Raw genomic sequence first — 15,618 nt, 5'->3', positions numbered from 1 at the left:
AAAAATAAAGAAAATAAAAATAAAAATAAAAAAAATTAAAGAAGAGTAAAATATATAAATAATAAATAAAAAATAAATAGCATATTAAGTTAAATTTAAAAGAAAAAAGATAATGTTAATGCTAATAAAAACCAAAAACCCCCACTCATGCTAATTATGTATGTATATGTAAAATCATAATAAATAATTTGTCTTCAAGATTATAATCATAATTCAGACTATCTGTATATATGCCTATAACGCTGTACAAACATATAAAACATAATGTATAACATTACCTATAGATTAATTAATTTATTTTCGAGCAAAATTGAACTGTTTATTGTATTTTAATTTAAAAAATATCAGTAAAACTGAAACTAAAACAATATATTAATGAAAAATAATCTAATTAATTGAAAAGTATACAAATTATAATTACAGATATGTCAAAAAAAGAGTGTAAGAAAAAAAAACAACACACGTGTACTAATTATCATAAATTAAAAATAATAAAATGCAAATATATATGCATGTAAATGCCAAAAGTGATTGTAAAGAATAAACAAATATTTATTTAAATAAATCAAATTTAACTGTAAAACGTATAGTATTAATTACTTATTTTTTCTGAGACATTACAATTTCAGTGACAATGTCATTTAATTAAGATCTATTATGTATATATTCCGCATAAAATCTTCCAGAATATAGAAAATAATTATATATAGTATATTAAGTTGGGGTAAGTCGTAGAAAGATAACCCTCATTTTCGCCACCAAACTATAGTAAATACATCTAAAATTATACGTTGACATCATTTTGGTAAGATTTAGTCATAAATTTGAAAATCCATATATTAGGTAAAATGTGAGAGCTAGACCAAATATTAACCCGATTTTATTCATTTTCATCAAGAGAGCACACTTAGTTTTGGTATAAAATTTTCCAGAGGCGCTTCAGGAAGACGAGAAGAGTTAAAATACAGATGTCTATCTGTCCCTCCTTCCGTCTGTCGCACTAGGCAGGGGCATATTTGGATGTAATTTTTTTGTGGAAGGCCCCACCCTGAATTCTGGAATTTCCCTTATGTACCTCATCACACACCATGACAATAGCTGAATTAGGATAATGACCACGCCAACCTCTTATATAAAGGATCCGTTGAAAATTACTAAAAGTGTGTTAACCCACTAACGGAAAACGTCAGAAACACTAAATTTTTAGAAGAAATAGCAGAAAGAAGCTCTCTAAGATTTTTTTTTACCAAATGGACCCACTTATGGGTCAAAAACCATATCTCAGAAACTACACGACCGATTTCAATGAAATTTGGATACATTTTATTTTCTTGACACCCCGATAACATAGATTGAAAATGGCGAAATCGGTTCAAAACCAGGCCTACTTCCCATATAACACAATTTTGAATTCCATCTGATATAACAACATTAGGAACCAATGAAGATTACGGAATAAAACTTTACACTTGTGGAAAAATTGTCCAGATCCTACTAGAACTTTTCAATACCTCGAATATCGAACATGAAAAACTCAGTGCCAAAGGGTAATTTTTTACCGATATCGGTAAATCTCTCAGATATCTTAATTTAATGCAGAGGGAAACTATTTCTTCTAATAGTGTGCTTCTGTGGCAGAAATGGTTAAAATCGGGTCATAACATTCCCTGGCTCCCATAGACCTAATAATAGGTTTTTCAAAAATACGGTGGGTTTAATACCTTATAAATCGGTTAAGATCTGAAATATCTTAGCAAAATTAAGTAATCTTAACACTTCTATAATAATCGTTATATGGATTGTTTTTAAATGGCTTATAACACAGCTTATACAAAAATAATTTCTTCAATAAATAATTGAGGTAATGAGTGAGTATGAACCCTAGAAATATTTTGAAATTTTACATTACAGAAAAACATTTAGGTTTTCTCTTCCAACTTGTCTCTCTGTCTGTAATTCGGCATAACAAAAGATTCACTTCAGTTTCCAAATGACAAAGATAAAATCAATGTATATAATCTTTAATAATGTTAAAGTTTGACAAGCAACAATATAAATAACAGTATAATTGCTTCGTATATGTGAAGCGACTGTTGAAACTGATATGGCGCTAGGGGTGCTAAAAAAATTACTTAATTTTTTAAATAAAATGAATATATAAGAATATCTGATATTCTGCCATGTTTTCTTCAGCAATAAATTACCGTTATATATACGTTAACGGTACTTAAACCACAGCGTGAAATTATAAATATACAATCAAACTTGTTGCATGAAGATCGACCAAACCACAGAAAGGCCCAAGTCTTACGCATGCCATGAGAGTTAGTTTGCACTTATAAGGCTTTAAGCATAAGGTTTGGTATTCAATTTCACAAATATATTACATATAAATATGTACGTACATAAGTACAAAATATATGAATCAAATAAGTTTACATATTTTGTATTCTTAAAAAGACCATATAACATGTACAAAAAGGAATGCATGGGGAGAGGAGTAAAAATTTCGTTTAAATAAGTTAAGAAATTTTGTTAATAATTTTCTGGATTTGAGTTCTTTGTATTCTTGTATTTTTCTATTACGTTATAAAATATCTCCCTTCTTCCTTTTTTGCTCTTTATTCAATGCTTTATCAAAAGTGTTACAGTGATCTGATTTAGTTAAAATATGCGCCGTTTCGTTCGATAATCTGTTTCCATATTGACGGCAACTTCTAAATACTCCCTCGTAGAAGAACCCGCTCCTTATTTGCGAAGAACTCGGACAGCCTCTTTTGAGTTCAACTTTACACCAACAAGGACGTTCGCCATGAACAGGTACAGGTGGAATCACGTGGCGCTATGTCCGGGCTATATGGTGGATGCGATAAAACCTCCCATCCGATAATCATGTAGGTTATGTCAAGATCTTTCAAAGATGAATAGTATTGCCAGATACGAGCGCGAAATTCAAAACGGCGGAAGGGAGATATTTGGCAACCTTATATATATAGATATATTTGACTAAGATATCTCACATATTAACCGATTTATAAGGTGTTAAGCCCATCGTATTTTTGAAAAACCTGGAATTAGGTTTATAGGAGCTAGGGGAAGTTATGACCTGATTTTAACCATTTTTAGCACGGAGACACACTATTAGAAGAAAAAGACTCTCTCTAAATTAAATTAAGACATCTGAGAGATATACCGATATTTTCGGTGAAAAATTACACAAAGGCACTGAATTCTTATTATTCGATATCCGGAGCATTGAAAAGTTATAGTTCGATTTCGACAATTTTTTCACAAGAGATGCCACATATCATATACAGTATTTGTGTAAAGTTTTAGTCCGCTATCTTGATTGGTTCCTTATGTATATACAGTGGAACTTCTCTAACTCGAATCATCATAATCCACAAAAAAAAAATTCGAGTTATAGAATAATTAAAACATACATTTTTCAAAAAAACCGTAAAATATAGATTTACCCACAGTTACTTCGCAAAAAGTTTTATTTAAATCCATTAAATCATGTATTCTGTAATTTTGATTGTTGCACGTTATTGCAATTGTTATTGTTTGGCTCTTGACGTCTTTATCTCATGCCTTTGTTACACGATTTATTAAATCTATAAGTTTAATATTATTTTTTTTTCGCCTCCATACGAATATAGGGGCTCCTTTAAAATTGTTCTTTGATAGTAAAATTGTAAATTTTACATTATGTCCTGGTCGAAAAGTTCGATTTATGGAAGGAAATTTGTATGAAATTTTACTTTTATTGCCCATTAAAGAATTCGAGTTATGGAGAATTTCGACTTATAGAAGTTCGAGTTATGGAAGTTTCACTCTATTATAAAGTGAAGTGATAAGATGGAATTCAAAATTGAGTTATATGGGAAGTAGTAGTGGTTGTGAACCGATTTCATCCATTTTTCACACGTGTCATCAGGGTAATAAGAAAATATTATATACCAAATTTCATTGAAAACGGTTAACGGAAATCTGTCTTGGATTTCACAACACCCCTAACAGTAAACTAAGTCAATCCAAGTAATTTTATAGAAGCAAAACATTTTTTATCATAGATCTTCGTTCAAATACAAAGATGTGATTCATTTCTGTAGAGTATAAAATAGAAATTATTTAGTAAAGTAAATCCAACAATTTATATTATAAAATATTTAAACAAAGTTTTACATATTGTATATGTAAAAGAGATTGTAAAACGCAAAGTGTAATCAAAATATTGAACCAGCCATAATGCATATTTAATGAATGAATAATTTCAGTTGGCATTTCGAACAGCTGGTAAACAAATTTTATGAATGAAACAATTTCTCTATACATTCGTACATCCATATATGCGCACATTTTGAGAGCGTAACTGTCCGCTGTACTCACGACGCTAGCTCACTTACTCACCAAATTATCGCTCACATCACTAAGTGCGGCAACCTGTTGCTTTCCTCTCGAATATTTTAGCTGTAAATTTCATTTATGAATGAGTATTTGTATTACTTGCGCTCACTCGCGCTCTCTGCTGGACTGTAGCTCTTCTTTATTTATGTATATATATATGGATATAAATAAATAAGTACAAAACTGTATATAACAGCTTATATACTCACATATGAATTGAGCTTTTCTTAAGAGTGTAACTCATTTTGTTGGTTCTACGAATCAAAATTTGACAATTTACACACACTAGCTAAGATTTCGATGGAGGCAACTCCTACTTTTCTTATATACTTTTTGAGTATTCTTCTTGCCGTTTATTTGATTTCATTTTTTGCTATGCTTGTATGTGTTAGTTGAGAGTACAGTGAGCACTGAGCAGAATTTTATTGCTGTTATGCTCACTGGTAGGCATGTCAGAGCATTTTTTAATTGTGATGAAATACGTTGATGCAATTTTTAATGAAAATTAATTATTTTAATCAAGCTTAAAACCATTTTGGACGTGCCCATAAAATTTGTGGGAGTGAGATTAAATGAAGGAAATGAATACTTTTTGGTTGATACTTCAATGTGGCTCCTTGACGTACCCACAAATCAGAACAAAACTTAACTCGCTTTTGCAGGACTTTAATATTTATAATTACTAAAAAAATCAGATTCAAATTCAAATCAGAATATATGTATAGTTTTTGAGTCAATAACGATATTCGGAGGTGGGGAAGTTTTAGTTATCCTTCGACATATTGAATATCAGTACATATATATATAATATTTAAGTTAAGTTAAGTTAAGTTAAGCTAAGTTAAGTTACGTTACGTTACGTTGCGAGAAGTTAAGTTAAGCTAAGTTAAGTTACGTTACGTTACGTTACGAGAAGTTACGTTATGTTACGTTACGTGAAGTTAAGTTAAGTTAAGTTATGTTAAGTTAAGTTAAGTTAAGAAAGAAAATAAGAAAAATATTTCACAAGTTAAATAGGCGCTTGGGTATGGAAAAATAAGAAAACGAAACTGATTACAAGACATCATTTTAGACATTTTACTTGTTTGCTGCGATAGTTATATTTAAAACCTAACTGTTTCCAAGATACCACCCAAAATATTGATTTTGGCCTTTGAGAAACTTTAATTTTGAAATATTTTATAAAATTATAAATTAAATTTAACAAACCTAACTGACTTTAGAAAAAATCAAATCTATTGCTGTTTTTATTACTACTCAGTGGAAAGGAAGTAACCAGAAAAAAATTAGAGTCTAATTCAAAAGCAAAATTTTTCCTACAAAAAAATGTACTTAAATCTTCCAAAAACAATCTATATACATACGTATATCGGTTAAAACTTAGAAATCATAGCGATCATTTATGTAGTTGTGGACCACCAAAGTTGGTGAAGTACGCACAAAAAAGGTGAAAATTAAATACACCATATCGGTAAATAATTTAAGCAACCTGCTGGGTGCACCGTTGGCGGTGTAAAACAATTGAATTGTCAAATTGAAAACTCTATTTACTTTATATAGTAGTTTGAACAATGACAGTAGAGCACAAAATTTGCACACATTTGGGTAAGATAAGGAGTATGAAGAATAAAAAGCCGACAGCAGGGAGCACGTGCAATTTTTCCATTTGGCAAGTCAATTTGTGAATCACAAAACATGCAGTAAATTGCTGCGCTCAAGGTTCCCTATTCTACTTTTCTTTATGTTTGTTTTGGAAACATTTGTAATGCTAAGAACAAGAGTTATGTGATGGTGAAATTATTGGTTGTTGGAGATATCCGGGTGAAGAAATTAAAAATTAGTGCAGAAATAGTATATCATTCACAGGAGATCGGTTTATTTCCCTTGATTTTCTTATATGTGCCATTTGGAAAAGGTCAAATAATTTTAAGACGAAGAAGAACTGAATTATCATCAAAAGATTTAATTTTTCGTGAAAGAGATAAACTTGGCACCTTCAGGGGATTAGTAAAGTAAAAACGAATCATTGCCATGACCTCGTAAAATTCAAGACTTGAATTTGATCCGTGATCCTTGATGGCAATTGAAAAGCAGAGCTCTATCTCGCAAAACCAAAGTAAAGTAACGCTCTATAAGTCACTCATCATAACCGTTCTGACGTATGGTGTGAAACATGGATGATGGCCAACAAAAATGAACACTGCTTAGGAGCATTCGAGAGAAAAGTCCTACGAAGGATATATATACATATATAGACCAAGTGCGGCGCATAAAAATACAACGGTTGCGCTGGCTTGGAAATATCGCCCGAATGGAAGAAAACACTCCAGCGCAAAAAATGTACGACACGATACCCACTGGCGGCCGACGAAGACCAAAACTCAGGTGGAAGGATCAAGTGTATATCGACCTGACGAAGCTTGAAATCCCCAACTGGCCCGTCATGCGCAATGAAGATACGACTAGCGAAGGCTTGTGAACGTGGCCACCACCGGCACCCAGTTGTAGTGCCAATTGATAATGATCACTGTAAGTGGACTAAATTTCACTTTTCGGTTGATGAAAAAAATATTTCATTTCAGAGTCAAAAGTCAAATTTTGGGTTTATTTATGTATACTATTTTTTTCTTATTTTTCCATCGGTATATATTTCCACTGGTAAATAACTATACAGCACATTATTTCAAAATGAATATAGTATGTACATCCATGTATATATCAGTAGTTTGAGTATCCTTTAGAATTCGGCATTTTACAGTCATTTCCTCTCGAAATGTCAAAACGCATGAAATATTATTGCAATTTCTCAAAATCACTTCAACTGTAATTATTTCTACGCCATTCCGATGTTCGACACTACGGTGACACTACTACACACAAACGAGAAAACACATAGAAGACAAAAACGTATAACTTCTTTCAAGTCTATACGAACACCAATGGGCATTATTTGAGCCATTTTGGCCATAAAACACCGAACAGTGGGGCGTATTGCTTGATCTCCACCGCCAAAGTGCCACCATCAGTGCATTGAGATATCTGACATCAAAATCTAAAAAGTATCACTTATCATTTCAATTATATGTACGTATACACATATATTTAGATGCTGTACAACTTTATTTATCGACAAAAAGGTGAGGACCTATCTATACAAGAACAACAACAACAACATGTACCAAACAACAATTTGCAAACAATAGCGCAACAATAAGTGAAAATTGTAAGTTTGGCATCTTCCACAGGGCAAACAAAAAGCAATTAAAAATGCACAGCGCAACAGCAACAACAACAACAAGAAAAATTAAATTTTAAACAGACAATCGGGCAGTCAAATGGATCAAATCGAGCCAATTGCTCGCACTCAATCCAGTTTTGGCTATTTCGCAGCTGAGCGGCGGCGGCGGCGGATGTGGACGCTGCATAACAGCAGCAACAACAACAAAAACAATAAACCACATTTGTAACCAAGCCATTGCCATTGTGAAGCAAACACACCACTGCAACAACAAGAACAACAACAACAAGAACAACATTGATTATTGCATTGATGAGCTCCTGCTGCTGTTGTCGGTATACAAAAAGTACGCTAACGCCACAGGACATCACCAGCAGTTGGCCCTTTTGCTTTCTTTCTCCACTGCGCCCGGCATTTTAAGGTCTAACCAAAAATCACACACAAATACATACATATCTACACCTTTGCGCACATTCACACATTTTGCATATTTATGTACAACGCCTCTAGAAAATCCTTAATACTTTGAGTATTTGTATGTGTGTGTGCGCCCAAAGGTGTGATTGTGTGCCCAAGTAGGCATGAAAATGCACAAACATGTTAGTGTATTAGAATAAATGCAATAAAAATAGGTGTAGATAGTAGTGATGTGATAAAAATGTTGTCAGCAGTAAAGAAATATAAAAATAAAAAAGGAAATTGAGTTGTCAAATTTTAAGTAGTTGAAGGTGTTAGTGTGATTTTTGACTGCATTGTAATGTTTAGCTATATTTAGACAGGTAAGTGACTACATTTGTATGCTAGTTATGATAATATGCAGCGTCACGGTGTTATTAGCCAAACAAAAGTCATCTAAAATATGGTTGAATGTGGATAAACCAAGATAAAGGATTAACGGTGGCGCTGTGTTTTTAATACAATAAATTCATTTGCAAAAAATGCATTTTAAACTTCATTTTGTCATCATCAAAGGTGTTTACTACGATATTACATTTTTTTTTAAATATTTTTAAGAGTGTTTATGGAATTTAGCGGCAATAAATAAAGATTTAAAAATTAAACAAATCTTCATACACTCCGAAACCCAGCATGTTAAAGCAAAATCGGATATTGAAGAATACCATTCTTCTTCAAACAACAATCGGCTATCAGCAGTCAAGTCAAAGTTTCTTTGGCCAAATTTATAGCTAAATCAAATCTATAAGCTGCTAAGAAACAATTTCCAAATGGTTATATTGGAATTGTTTTTCAAAAATATTTAAAAAAACATTTCATGATACATTTTTATGAATAATAATGTACTTATTACGGCTACTGGATTGAATATAACTGGTTATATTGGAATTGTTTTTCAAAATTATTCAAAAAAAAATTTCATGAAACATTTTTATGAATAATAATGTACTTCTTACTGCCACTGGATTGAACTTGCGCTACAAAAATAATATTTTCTATCCTTTCTTATTACTATTTAATATGACAAAAAAAACATATGTATACGACTGAATACAGCAGATATTTGTTATCTTTCCCCCCCCAAATAAGTATACGGTTATGGCCAAAATAATGGGGACACTTTTTAAAAATGTATATTGACTTAAATTCTTTAGCATCTTTTGTCGTAAACTATTGAGTTCTTTAGGGGAAATCATTAGTGGACATCGTGGGACTTAGAAACACTTAGTTAGCAATACTTAAAATTTACTACTATTTTATATAAATGCTAAACATCATTCAAACCCAAGATAACGCGTGGACAAACAGATAGGATCAGTATGTTAATTATAGCGGAACTCGTATTTTAATCGCCATGGACAGGAACTCGTGGTAATCACTTGGCGCTATGTCCGGGCTATATGGTGGATGCAATAAAACCTTCCATCCGAGCTCCCTTAGCTTCTTACGAGTCATTAACGAAGTGTGTGGTCACTACACAACACTACACCCTTCCTGTTAGCCAATTCTGGACGCTTTTGGTCGATCGCCTGCTTCAAGCAGTCCAGTTGTTCGCAATAGATGGTAGAATTAAGCGTCTAGTCATATGGGAGCAGCTCATAGTGGATGATTTCCTTCCACTCCCACCAAACACACAGCAAAACATTCCTGACCGTCAATCCCGGCTTGGCCACTGTTTGAGACGATTCACCGACCTTCACTTCAACCACGACCGGCTTGATATTGTCATATGTGATCCATTTTTCGTTGCTAGTTACCATCCGCTTCAAAAATGGGTCGAGTTCGTTGCATTTCAACAGCATATCGCAGGCGTTTATTCGGGCCAGATGGTTTTTTTCAAGCTTTTTTGTGTATTCAGCCTTCTGCAGATGCTTTAAAATGGTTTGGTGACTAACTCCCAGCTCCTGGGTGATGTCACGAGATGTTACATGCCGTTCTATCTCGATGTTTTCCATAATTTGATCAGTATTCGTCGTCACAGGTCTTCTGCCGGAATGCCTTATCCATGGTGTCGTTTTCATCCGCTCTGAAGCGTCGAAGCCATTCCTCCGCAGTTCGAAGTGATAGAGCACCATCCCCCAAAAACATTAATCTCACGGACCGTTTCTCTAGCGGATTTGGCTTTAACGAAGGAAAACTTTAAAATAACGTGAATTTCGGCGTTAATGAACTCCATGTTTACACGTCTTTAACTGTTGAACACAATATCCAAACTAATCATGCATAGCGTCGTTTTATAGGTTATGTCAAGACCTTTCAAAGATGTATAGTTGTGTCAAATACGAGCTCTGTAGCGCTTTATACATAGCCGCGAAATTCAAAAGACAAAAAAGCGGAAGGAAGATATTTGGCAATCTTATACTCGTATATATAGATAGATATAGAATATAGATATAGGTATAGAATATAGATGTAGATATAGAATATAGATATAGATATATAGAAATAGATAGATATGCATTGATTTCAGCAAACAGCCATGATCTCATGAACTCAAACTTAATTACTAAACTTGCATTCAATTGCTTCTCCGAAAATTATAAATTGGTTTTTTGTTAACACACCTGCTATAAATAAGTATAACTCAAAAGACGATTTAATGATAATGTCAATTATATTCATAGACTAGATATAAATATGGTCATTTACAAGTGAATGATTATATCAATAAAGGCAATACAATAACAATCAATATAATATTCATAGCAAGTTACAATAACATGAAACACTGATCGTTTTGATTAGTGCTAATATCTCATAAAGAAAATTGTGAACATATGTCACAACGATAGCGAAACAACGTTACAATAATAATTGTGTACTCTCTTCCCAGCTGCATACATAACAGGCGGATCTAAGCCTTAACCACATCGTAATAAGATAAGTATACCTAGGCTTGCATACCTGTCTATGTATGTCTAAATGCCTAACTGATGACGCATTAGTTAATGAAGGGGCACCACCGCCCTACGAAGCCACCCAAACCGGATCTGTTTTATTGTTTATTAACAGGAAAATGAGTGAAAAGCTCGGCGTAGTTGGCATTGAAGAATATTGAAATGCAACTGCAAGTTGTACGTGTGTATACATATATCAATGAATGACGAAATGAATGTAGTTTATCTATTTGTTATAAATTTATGTAATTAAATTAGTTTGCATGTGATTTAAAGGGTTGAATAAGAATATCAACACTGATGGAAGTGTAATCTTGAATGGTGCACCTCATTGGTTTCTTACGAACTTCTAATTGCCTTACTTGCTTTTAAGCATTTTACTGATTCATGTGGGAGTGAACACTTCATTGTGTACTTAGGTTATTTATCTCACAACCAATCAACCACAACCGTTAAATAAATAATAAACGTTGGGGTTAATACGTTTTTAAAATCTTTATATTGTGGCAATCGAGCTGCATAGTTTCGAAGGATTTATTGACAATGAGGAATACACGATTCTGTACATATTGGTTTGGTTTTCATTTTCTAAATTGTCTCGTTATAATAACGTATTAGTATAAGAAGCATATACATATGCATGTACGTATATTGATAAATGGTTTCCCAAAGCGCGTTTTCGCCATTTTGAAATTAGTATGTATTTACATGCTATACATTTTTGAGGACTATAATTAAATTTTATTAATATAACACACAATTTGAACCACATATTCGTCATATACCATATGTTTGGTATAAAGTTCATTGAAAATTGGAAACCCTAAAATTGGGTATATGGGAGCTAAGGGAAGTTATGGCCCTATTTCACTCATTTTTGACACGGAAGACATATTATTAGAAGAAAAATATTTCCTCTGAATTTTTTCAAAATATTTTCGTTAAAAACTTATTAGAAGCACTGAGGTCTTCATATTCAATATATGGGGCCTTAAAAACTTCTGGCCTGATTTCGACAATTTTAAGATGGGTTATTATTTTAAGATTGGTTGTGAACCGATTTTTTTCAATTTTCATTGGGAGGCTAGACAAATCTTATGAATCGAATTTTATTGAAATTGGTCGAGTAGTTTCGGAGATATGCTCCGAATGGTTTTTGACCCATTCAAAATTTTGCATACAAATTTGAGTGCAGCCTTTCGGTACCATCTTTACAATGAAATTTGAGGTTGCTGGTGTTTTTCCTTACTGAATTGAAGCATTTTTAGTCGTTTTTAACATAATCTTTGTATGGGAGGTAGGCGTGGTTATAATCCAATTTCCTACATTTTGGGACTGTATAAAGTATTACCTAAAAGAAATGATTGTAGAGAGTAAGGTTGATATAGCTCTAGTAGTTTACTAGATATATAGAGAAAACTTAGTAGGGGCCGAAAACACGCCCACTTTATTTATGGCCCACTATTAGTTATGGCACTTTATGTGTTTTCTGTTTTCGTCATATTGTGTGCGTGGCAATGGTCTCTCAGATATAATATTTTAAAGAAATTTAGAGGGAATATTTTTCTTCTAATAATGTGAGTTCTGCCCCCGTCTTCCATATACCTAATATACAGATTTTCAGACTCTCCGGTTACATCCGAACTTGACCCTTCCTTAAATGTTTGTTTGTTTTTGACTCGATTGAGGTAAGAGTTGTTTTGCGGGAGGTCTATGCTTAGAATATACGATATATACATACACAAATATTTTATATTATATGATATGTTTTTCATTTTAGTTCTTTTGTTGACTAAAGATTTTTCTATTCGTATTGAGTCATAGTTAGTTAGCTCTGATTTGTGATGAAATCTGAATGTTTTCAAAATAGCAGTATATTTTCACAACAAATTATTTCTAATAGCTACCGATATTTACACGATATAAATACAATTGAGTTAAAATATATCATATCAAAGTCACGTAATTCAGTGACGTGAATCAATTTCATTTGCAATGTGTTTACATGTTTACAAGGTGTGGTCACTTGTTCTGCATGCAGGTGAAATTATTTAGAAAATCGCCTAATTGCGATCAACAATATTTTTTGTTATTGATGACACCGTGTTTACTAATTTATTAAAACCTTAAATCAAAACATCGTTTAAAGTTAGTCATCGAACTTGAATTTTAAATGTAGCAAGACGATTGGATAAGGTGCAACAACAATTGAAAATTTAAGTCACCAGTACGTATTCATAAGTCTCATCGGTACATGTTTATCTTTATCAAATCGTGCTAATCTTTTGAAAGACCACTAGTCTTGAAAGGAGTGAAAAAATTTAGACTAAACTATTATGTAAAAATGAGTAAAGCAAAGAGAGTATCTGATGGCCGAAACTATTAAAAACTTTACTTTTAGAAATAAAAAGACTTTGCATCAAAATTCTTAAAGAGAAAAAATAGTCAAGAATCTTCTTAAAAGAGGACTGCAAAATAACTTTTCTGTCCAGGTAAGCGCAGTCTAAGATTTAAAAAAACCGGTTACATTTTTATTTTCTAGGGATATAATTCAATTGTAGAATCGAAGCGTCCCGGTCGATCAGCTCAGCATATAAAACTTTGAACACAGAGATATTTGACAACCTAATATAGTGCATAATTATTTTGGTGTAAAATGGACAGCAATAAATACTGTGACGAAAGTATGATAGCCATTATTATTAATATGAGCAACGATGCGAAGTCCCATGTCTTTAAAAGAATGGGTTCAACATTCTTCAGTACTTTAAATATCAGTAAGAGTGCCAAGCCAAGGGAGGATTTCTCGGAAGAAGCCACTGCGGCCAGAGCGAAATCGTAAACAGCGACCTGAATTCATCAAGAAATACCGCCATTGGACTCTAAAGAAGTGGAAAGAGTCCTATTTTCGGATGAAACTAAAATAAATACACTTTCAACAGATGGAAAAACTTCCGTTTAGCGTTCACAAAGTAGAGGGTCTGACCCCAAGTACAGTTGCCCTACGCTGCAGCACGGCGGGGGTGTTATATGTGATGTTGTATCATGAAGGAGTGTTAGGCCAAAAACAAAAGAATAGGGTCATATGGATTAGTACTGGTATATTTCTATACTGAGAGGTGTAGTGCTTCCATATTCCGACAACAATATGCCTCTTACTTGGCTGTTTCAGCAAGATAACGACCCCAAACATAGCGCGGGGTCAACTAAACGATGGATGAACGAAAATATACTTTCTTTATTAGACTGACTTATGTGCAGTCCAGATCTGAATCCCTATTAAGAATCTCTGTGGGAAATTAAAAACGAGGGTTAGATTGAACAAAATCGCAAATTTCATCGAACAATTAGGAAGGATAAAGGTAGAATTGGGAGCAATTTCCAAAAGCATATGTGAGAAGTTAATTGTAAAGCCTTCATTCAAACATTTTTTTTAACAAAAACGTAGTGCAGAGTAAAATTAAATTAAAAAACTACATATTATTTAAAAAGTAGCGAAATATCGCTCAATTAAACTCCAAAAGTTTCAATTATTCTAGTCAACTTTTCGACTCACATATGAATAATAACATGGCTCAAACAGCAGCGTTGCTAATTATTTGACCGTAGCTGTATGTAAGAACACTCAAATACATATTTTATTAGGCCTGATTCCTTTCAATCCCTTAAGTCTTTTATGTAAAATAATAAATTTGCATAATGAAAATAGGTCTAGTATTTTAACTCTATTTAACAATATAATTATTTTAAATTATTCAGATGTGACTTACCATAGTACGAGTATATACAAACTAAAATAAATACACTTTCAACAGATGGAAAAACTTCCGTTTAGCGTTCACAAAGTAGAGGGTCTGACCCCAAGTACAGTTGCCCTACGCTGCAGCACGGCGGGGGTGTTATATGTGATGTTGTATCATGAAGGAGTGTTAGGCCAAAAACAAAAGAATAGGGTCATATGGATTAGTACTGGTATATTTCTATACTGAGAGGTGTAGTGCTTCCATATTCCGACAACAATATGCCTCTTACTTGGCTGTTTCAGCAAGATAACGACCCCAAACATAGCGCGGGGTCAACTAAACGATGGATGAACGAAAATATACTTTCTTTATTAGACTGACTTATGTGCAGTCCAGATCTGAATCCCTATTAAGAATCTCTGTGGGAAATTAAAAACGAGGGTTAGATTGAACAAAATCGCAAATTTCATCGAACAATTAGGAAGGATAAAGGTAGAATTGGGAGCAATTTCCAAAAGCATATGTGAGAAGTTAATTGTAAAGCCTTCATTCAAACATTTTTTTTAACAAAAACGTAGTGCAGAGTAAAATTAAATTAAAAAACTACATATTATTTAAAAAGTAGCGAAATATCGCTCAATTAAACTCCAAAAGTTTCAATTATTCTAGTCAACTTTTCGACTCACATATGAATAATAACATGGCTCAAACAGCAGCGTTGCTAATTATTTCACCGTAGCTGTATGTAAGAACACTCAAATACATATTTTATTAGGCCTGATTCCTTTCAATCCCTTAAGTCTTTTATGTAAAATAATAAATTTGCATAATGAAAATAGGTCTAGTATTTTAACTCTATTTAACAATATAATTA

General features: G+C 32.9%; 1 protein-coding gene across 1 annotated transcript in view; it reads right to left on the bottom strand.

Moving 5' to 3' along the window:
* Positions 1–15,618, bottom strand: part of LOC105219872 (probable serine/threonine-protein kinase yakA) — a 122,309-nt gene that overhangs the window by 80,110 nt on the left and 26,581 nt on the right. The gene's annotated exons all lie outside the window — the stretch shown is intronic.

The sequence above is a fragment of the Zeugodacus cucurbitae genome, chromosome 5 (genome assembly GCF_028554725.1).
Source record: "Zeugodacus cucurbitae isolate PBARC_wt_2022May chromosome 5, idZeuCucr1.2, whole genome shotgun sequence".
NCBI lineage: Eukaryota > Metazoa > Arthropoda > Insecta > Diptera > Tephritidae > Zeugodacus > Zeugodacus cucurbitae.
The sequence above is the reverse complement of the archived record's forward strand: the minus strand, read 5'-3'. Positions and strand labels throughout refer to the sequence as shown.